Here is a 9122-nt window from a genome sequence, read left to right as displayed (position 1 = left end):
ATGGAAGTGCAGGATCACATATATGTACTGTATGTGATCCAGTGCAGAGCTGCCACCCTGTAGCAGTAAAAGTGCTATAGGGTGGTCAGCAAGAGGTTAATGTTAAGTTTTTGTCATAGAGAGTTTTAGCTACTTACCAAACTGAGACATCATTTGGATTAATCCACAGGGTCATCTCTTGGGGCAAAGCCAAGTCTGTATAGTTGAGGCCACATTGAGTGCAGGCCTCAAGGATGCTCAGATCCCTATCCTGCCTGCTGATCCTGATACATCTAAAAGAAGAGTTAGAATTAGATATTATATCATAAGGGGAGTCTGTCATTTCCTCACTTGGCCTAAAAAGGTCTTTGCCCCCATAACTGATATTTAAATTTTTTGTATTTGCTGATGAGGAAAAACATCTCTTTAGGACACTATTGATGAGATCTCTCCTCTTGAGTTCCTGGGTCTGCCAAGTAGGGATGGTCCCATGGTTCGAGTCGAACGTAACATTGGGTGTTCGCCCGTTCACCGAATTCTGAACATTATGGGGCGTTCGCGGCAAATTTGCATAACGCCCCATAATGCACTACGAGATTGCAGTGCATTGATGTCTAATAATTGCCCAAAGCATGCATCTGACCTGCATACTTTGGCCAACCACAGTGCGCTCTTGCCTCTAGCCAATCATGGCCAATAATGGCTCAGGGGGCTAAGTCCATACCCCACACTATATGTAAGGCTGCTTACACAGCGGCTGTATGTAGTGTGTTGGAGTGGATGGAGCTAGAGCTAATTTGACCTAGATTAGGCAGTTAGTGGCTTGCAAGTATACAGTCTAATATATATATATATATATATATATATATATGTATATATATTCTCCATTCAGTGTAGACTATATATACAGTCAGTGCAGGCAGTGTATTAATATTCAGTGCAGACAGTGTATTAATATACTGTATATATATATTGTGGCAGCACGCAGGTAAAATCACCTGGTTGTATTCAGGATGGGAAATATGTGTGTCCTAGATTCAGGCTGTATGCAGACTTTTACAATTAGAGGGGAAGAGTTAATGAGCCCAGCTGTAGTAAGTAGTAGTAGTAGTAGTAGTAAATCATCTACAAAAAACCCCAGCATGCATAGGGAGATGCTCCATCCTGGAACCAGTTTTGTGTGTATAGACTGGGGAGTCTGAGATCTGTTCTGTGCGGTGAGTTAACGCCTGTGTGGCAAACCCCTACAATAGAGACAGGGACTGGGGCAGCACAAGGCTGCACCCAGTTGTTAGACAGGGAGTCTACGTGTGTAGTTAGAGGTCAAGCTGACCAGGATTTATTTTCCTGTTTTATTTTGTTTGGCTGTTTATGTATCACTGCATGTAGCAGAAATAAACCGGATCTTTTGTTTTTTGAACCTACACCGCTGTCTGCTGTGCCTGACTTTGTGTTGTGAACCCATCCAGGGGGTCACACACACCCGCTACCGAGCTAACCCCTCACAGTTGGTGGAGAATTTTGGCAAGTTTTTTTTCAATTTTTTTTAAAGGCCAGCAATGGAGGAGATACTGAGACAGCTGGCTCTAGCAAATGCAAACCAGCAGCAAGCAAATGCAAATCAGCAGCAAACAAATGCAGCTTTACAAAAGAGCCTTGCAGCTCAACAACAAGCCCAGCAGCAGGCAAATGCAAATCAGCAGCAGACAAATGCAACTTTGCAGCAGAGTTTGGAAGCTCAGCAACAAGCCCAGCAGCGATCTGAAGCCCGCTTCATAGACCTGTTGCAGAAGCAAGAGCAGAATTTTCAACAGCAAATAGAGACATTGATACAGCAACGTCCGCAGACCAATGAAGCAAGTGGGTACAATAATACCGCATCCTTTGGTGTGAGCCGTTTACTGACAAAAATGACTGGAGAGGATGATCCGGAGGTGTTTTTGACCACATTTGAAAGGACTGCTGAAAGGGAAAAGTGGCCTAAGGAGCAATGGGCTGGACTGGTGGCCCCTCTGTTAACTGGGGAATCGCAGAAAGCTTATTATGACCTAGAGCCTGACCAAGCAAAAGACTATGTGGTGCTAAAAGCAGAAATATTGGCACGGCTGGGTGTCACCCTGGCAGTCCGGGCTCAGCGTGTGCATAACTGGACTTTTCAGGTTGGAAAACCTCCCAGGTCTCAAATGTATGATCTCATTCACCTGAGCAGGAAGTGGCTGCAGCCAGAGATTTTGACCGCACCAAACATTGTGGAACGTGTGGTTATGGATCGTTTCCTGAGAGCTCTTCCTACTGCCATCCAAAAATGGGTAAGCCATGGAGACCCAGAAAATGCAGTTAAACTTGTGGATCTGGTTGAGAGGTACTTGGCTACAGAGAACTTGGCCACCTCTTCCAGGGACTCACGGACTTTCCCCCCTAAGACCAGATCATCCCCAGTGGCGGGTAAGAGGACTCCAAGGGGTGAGGGTGGAGAGAGTGAGAGGGTGGGAGTTCTACCTAAGGTCTGGCGGGAGCAGCCCAGGAAGCCCATGCTGCAAGAGGCAGCGAAAAAAATTATTTGCTACCGCTGCCGGCAAGAGGGACATATTGCAGCCAATTGCCCAGTTGTGGATGAGCCTATGCAATGTGACTTTATAAGGGAGAGACGTCAGTCGCTGTTTGCGACAGTTGCATGCACTGCCATTCGGGGACCTGAGAGACATTTATGTAAAATATGTATTAATGGTAGACATGTTAATGTGTTGCTAGATTCAGGTAGCCTGGTAACATTGATAAAAGCTGAATTAGTTACTACAGAGGTCTCTGGGAAGAACAGGGTGGCTGTTATTTGTGTGCATGGGGACACCCGAGAGTATCCTGTAACTTCAGTGTTTTTTGAGACCCCCAAAGGTAACCTCTCTCATCAGGTGGGGTTAGTGTCTCACTTACCACATGATGCTATTGTGGGAAGGGATTTTCCAAAATTCTGGGAACTCTGGGATTGTCCTGAGGCCCCCATTGGTGCCCCTATAAACCAGGAAGATGACCAGAATTCCTCTGGGAGTGGTGAGGACTCTCCTGAATTTCCCTTGTCGGTATTGGCGGGGGAAACTTGAGAAACTGGGGAGGAGCCAACATCCTCAGTTGAAAACATGCCGTCTGTGGAGTTTTCGGATCTTGAGGTTCACAGGGAAAATTTTGCCACAGAACAGTTAAAAGACCCCACCCTAATAAAGGCACGGGAAAATGTGGTGAAAATAGATGGTGAGTTAGTGAACCCAGATAAGACTTGCACTTACCCGTACTTCACTGTGGAAAGGGACCTGCTGTATCGAGTGGCTCAAAGGGCAGAAGAAACCATTGAGCAACTTGTGGTGCCCAAACCTTACAGGGAGTTGGTGTTAGAATTGGCTCATGGACACATTCTGGGAGGTCATCTGGGGACAGAGAAAACCAGAGAGAGGGTATTGCAGAGATTCTATTGGCCTGGGGTCATGAAGGAAATAGAAAAGTATTGTTCCTCCTGCCCTGTGTGTCAGAAGTCGGCACCTATGCCACATTTCCGTAACCCACTGGTACCTCTTCCTATCATTGAGGTCCCCTTTGAGAGGATCGCAATGGATTTGGTAGGTCCGATAATGAAGTCTGCTAGGGGGCATCAGTACATTTTGGTTATATTGGACTATGCCACCCGTTATCCGGAAGCAATTCCTCTCCGAAATACCTCGGCCAAAACCATAGCCAAAGAGCTATCCCTTGTTTTTAGCCGCGTGGGTATTTGTAAGGAACTGCTTACGGACCAAGGTACACCCTTTATGTCCCGGGTTATGAAAGAATTATGCAAGTTGTACAAAGTGAAGCAATTGCGTACATCTGTGTATCACCCCCAAACAGATGGGTTGGTTGAAAGATTCAACAAAACCCTAAAACAAATGTTAAAGAAGGTGGTGGATAGAGATGGAAAGAATTGGGATTGTCTAATACCCTATCTGATGTTTGCCATTAGGGAGGTACCCCAATCCTCTACGGGTTTCTCACCCTTCAAGTTGCTCTATGGGAGACACCCAAGAGGGCTGCTGGATATCGCCAAGGAAACTTGGGAAAATGAGAGTTCTCCTCACAGGAGTGTGATTGAGCACGTCGCCCTGATGCAAGATAGAATTGCACAGGTAATGCCAATTGTAAAGGAACATTTGACCCAAGCGCAGTTAGCACAGCAGAGAGTGTACAACCGTGGGGCCAAGACCCGTACTTTTTCCCCGGGGGATAGGGTCTTGGTGCTAGTCCCTACGGTTAAAAGCAAATTTCTGTCCAAATGGCAAGGTCCATATGAAGTAATTGAAAAAATTAGTGAGGTGAACTACAGGGTTAGACAGCCAGGAAGGCGAAAGCCGGAGCAGATCTATCACGTCAATCTGCTGAAAGCCTGGAGGGATAGGGAATCCCTAGTCGCAGAGACTTTGTCACAAGTACAGCCTGATTGCTTAGTTCCTGAGGTTGGAATAGCAGACACCTTATCGAAACCCCAACAACAGGAGGTTAAAGAGTTTGTACTTCGTAACAAAGAGATTTTCTCTGAGCTTCCGGGACAAACATCTGGCGTAGAGCATGACATTATCACCCCGCCAGGAGAAAGGGTAAAACTAAAACCTTATAGAATACCAGAGGCCCGACGGGAGGCAATACGTGGGGAGGTTCAAAGGATGTTGGAATTGGGTGTGATAGAGGAGTCCCAGAGTGACTGGTCCAGTCCTATCGTACTAGTGCCCAAACCTGATGGGAGCTGACGGTTTTGTAACGATTTTAGACAATTAAATAAAGTTACAAAATTTGACACCTACCCCATGCCACGTATAGATGAGTTGATTGACCGGCTGGGAACAGCCCGACATATGACAACTCTTGATCTCACCAAAGGGTATTGGCAAATTCCCCTGGCCGAGTCGGCCAAGGAGAAAACTGCGTTTGTAACCCCAGATGGGGCATTCCAATATAAGAGAATGCCGTTTGGGTTACAGAATGCACCGGCAACATTCCAGCGGAAAATGGATACGATTCTGAGGCCCCATCAGAAATATGCTGCAGCTTACCTGGATGATGTGATTATCCATAGCACAGACTGGGTCTCACATTTGCCAAAAGTACAAGCAGTCCTAGACTCTATCCGGGAAGCTGGGTTTACGGCCAATCCAAAGAAGTGTACCATTGGATAGGAGGAGGCCAAATATCTTGGGTACACTATTGGGAGGGGGGTGATAAAACCCCAAGTCAATAAAGTCGAGGCCATACAGAGTTGGCCACGTCCCAACAGCAAGAAACAGGTACGAGCCTTTCTGGGAATCGCTGGCTATTATCGACGATTCATTCCCCATTTTGCTTCTCAGGCTGTGCCCCTCACCAACCTGACAAAAGGGAAAGAGTCGGTTATGGTTAAATGGTCCCCAGAGGCTGAGGAAGCATTTCAGTCCTTAAAAACAGCCTTATGTAGCCAGCCAGTGTTGTACTCACCAGACTTCTCTAAGGACTTTGTTGTACAAACTGATGCGTCAGACGTTGGGTTAGGAGCAGTGTTATCCCAGGTCTGGAACGGGAAAGAGCACCCAGTCATTTACCTCAGCAGGAAGTTGAAGTCCCATGAGGTAAATTACGCCACGATTGAGAAGGAATGTTTAGCAGTGAAGTGGGCTCTAGATTCCCTTCGGTACTATCTGCTAGGTAGGCACTTTGACCTGGTGACTGATCACGCTCCTTTAAAGTGGATGGCTCAAAACAAGGAGACCAATAGAAGGGTAAATAGGTGGTTCCTGGCCCTACAGGAATTTAACTTTACAGTTAAGCATCGCCCTGGTGTTAAAATGGGGAATGTGGATGCTTTGTCTCGGATGCATGCGTGTCTGGCTACTTGTGTTACAACCCCAAGGTTGAAACAAGAGGGGGGGGGTATGTGGCAGCACGCAGGTAAAATCACCTGGTTGTATTCAGGATGGGAAATATGTGTGTCCTAGATTCAGGCTGTATGCAGACTTTTACAATTAGAGGGGAAGAGTTAATGAGCCCAGCTGTAGTAAGTGGGCTCATTAAGACCTCTACAAAAAACCCCAGCATGCATAGGGAGATGCTCCATCCTGGAACCAGTTTTGTGTGTATAGACTGGGGAGTCTGAGATCTGTTCTGTGCGGTGAGTTAACGCCTGTGTGGCAAACCCCTACAATAGAGACAGGGACTGGGGCAGCACAAGGCTGCACCCAGTTGTTAGACAGGGAGTCTACGTGTGTAGTTAGAGGTCAAGCTGACCAGGATTTATTTTCCTGTTTTATTTTGTTTGGCTGTTTATGTATCACTGCATGTAGCAGAAATAAACCGGATCTTTTGTTTTTTGAACCTACACCGCTGTCTGCTGTGCCTGACTTTGTGTTGTGAACCCATCCAGGGGGTCACACACACCCGCTACCGAGCTAACCCCTCACAATATATATATATATATATATATATATATATATATATATAAATATATATATTTTTTTTATTATTATTATTAATATCATTATTATTATTATCCAGGATTTACATAGTGCCAACATTTTATCTAAGAGGGAGGGGCTGGGAAAACAAAGGGTAGGGACTGTGAGGGATGAACTGATGAGGGGAGTAGAAGATTTTGTTGTTAGCTGGATGCAGGATAGGCCTCCCCGAAGAGATGAGTTTTCAGGGATCGCCTAAAAGTGGACAGTGTAGGAGATAACCAGACAGTTCAGGGAAGTGAGTTCCAGGGGATGGGAGAGACTCTGGAGAAGTCCTGGAGACGAGAATGGGAGGAGGAGACAAGGGAGCTAGTGAGCAGAAGGTTTAGGGAGGAGCGGAGAGGAGGGTTTGGGTGATATTTGGAGAGAAGATTGGTGATGTAGCACTGAACAGTTGGTGAGGTGGATGAATCTGGCAGCAGCATTCATGATAGACTGAAGAGGGGATTGCTTGCAGAGAGGTAGGCCAATGAGGAGGGAGTTACAATAGTCAAGGCGAGAGATAACAAGGGAGTGAATAAGTTGCTGAGTGGTCTCAACGGTTAGGTTGGGGCATATTTTGGAGATGTTTTGGAGATGAAGTCTGGACAATTTTGATAGTGATTGGATTTGGGCTGAAAGGACAGGTCAGAGTCTAGGATTACACCTAGTACCTTGAGGGACTGATGGTTGTATTATTGATGGAGAAGTCGGGGGGGGGGGGGGGGGGCACGGGCTGGAGGAAAAATTATGAGCTCGGTTTTAGAAAGATTGAGTTTGAGAAAGTGGTTGCCATCCATGTTGATATGTCAGTTAATAAGTTAGTAATGCAAGAAGAGACTGAAGGAGTGAAGTAAGGAGTAGAGAGATGCATTTGTGTGTCATCAGCATTAGAAGTACTGGAAGCCATGGGAGTTTATTAACAGGGAGGTATAAAGGGAGAAGAGAAGGGGTCAAAGGACAGAACCTTGAGGTACCCCTATAGAAAGAGAAAGTGGAGAGGAGGAAACAGAGTTTTAGGTCACAGTGAAAGTGGTTGTAAACCCTTACAAACCACTTTGACCTACAGGTAAGCCTAGATTAAGGCTTACCTGTAGGTCCAAGAAATATCTCCTAAACCTACACGGTTTAGAAGATATTTAGTAAAAGACAGTGACAGCTGTCTACGGCACATGCGCCGTAGACAGTGGCACACAGGCGCACTGCTAATGGCGATATGCCGTTAGTGGCGGCTCCCGTGCGTATGCGTAGGAGTGACGTCATCGCTGCTCCGGTGCTGTGAGTGGCCGGAGCAGCGACACCCGGAAGAAGATGGACGCTCCGGACTACAGGGGACAGCGGTGACATCGCTGGCTCCTGTGTCAGGTAAGTGACACATAATGGGCTACATAGTAGCCCATTATGCTTTACCTTTGTAGGGAGACAAAGAGGAAGTAAACCCATCAGGGTTTACTTCCTCTTGAAGGAGCGCTGTGATAGGTAGGAGGCGAGCTAGGAGTGAGATTTGTGTGACCGTGTGTATGCAAGACAAATTTGAGCCAACATCTGTCAGAAAAAAAAACATGGATTTTGTTGTCGGAATGTGCGATCGTGTGTACGCAGCAATAGTCTACAACCGTCTTAGCTCCTACCTCACTGACAGTAACCTTCTTGACCCTGTGCAGTCTGGCTTTCGCTTGCTACACTCCACTGAAACTGCCCTATTGAAAATCACTAATGACCTACTAACTGCTAAAACCAATGGCCACTACTCCATACTCGCACTACTCCATCCGCTCCTCCTCAAAAACTCCACTCTCTTGGCCTTCAAGACTTTGCTCTCTCCTGGCTCTCCTCCTACCTATCACAGCGCTCATTCAGTGTGACCTATAACTCTGTTTCCTCCTCTCCACTTTCTCTTTCTATAGGGGTACCTCAAGGTTCTGTCTTCAGACCCCTTCTCTTCTCCATTTACACCTCCTCCCTGTTAATAAACTCCCATGGCTTCCAGTAACACTTCTAATGCTGATGGCACACAAATTTACCGCAGTAGATGTGAGGGAACAGGATCCAGGGGACAGGTGGTAAGGCGGGCTTCTGAGAAGACTTTAGAGACCTTTGCGGTAGTAGCAAAGTCAAAAGAGGAGTGTGTTGGGAGCAGATTTGTAAAGAGTGTGTTAAGTGGTTTATGTGTCTGTACAGTGGAGATGTCCCCATGAATTGCATCAATCTTGTTTTTGAAGTGATTGGCAATCTCGTGAGCAGTGAGCGAGATACTGGGTGGAGATGGTGGTGGAGAAAATAGAGCGTTAAAGGTAGAGAAGGGATGGCGGGGATGTTGAAATCACCAAGGATAATAGTGGGTATTGCAGAGGAGAGGAAGTTGGGTAGCCAGGCAGATAAATCATTAAGAAAGTGTGACTCTGGTCTAGGAGGCCAATAGAGCCTTAGCCCTTGTACACATGGTCTGAAATTCCAACCACAAAATCCGTCTGATTTTTTCCAACGGATTTTGTCCGAAGCTGGTGTTGCATACCCATGGTCGGACAAAGTCGCTCGGAACGTGATGACGTTCATTCATTCATTCCGACGGGACTACATGCAGCCTAGTAGCCAGTAGCCTTGCTCTCGTACTTTGATCTGAGCATGCGTGGCACTTTGTCCGATCGGATTTCTCTACAA

The sequence above is a fragment of the Lithobates pipiens genome, unplaced genomic scaffold (assembly GCF_037356315.1).
Source record: "Lithobates pipiens isolate NorthernLeopardFrog02 unplaced genomic scaffold, aLitPip1_a1.2 Scaffold_27, whole genome shotgun sequence".
Taxonomy (NCBI): domain Eukaryota; kingdom Metazoa; phylum Chordata; class Amphibia; order Anura; family Ranidae; genus Lithobates; species Lithobates pipiens.
This window is presented reverse-complemented; position numbering follows the sequence as displayed.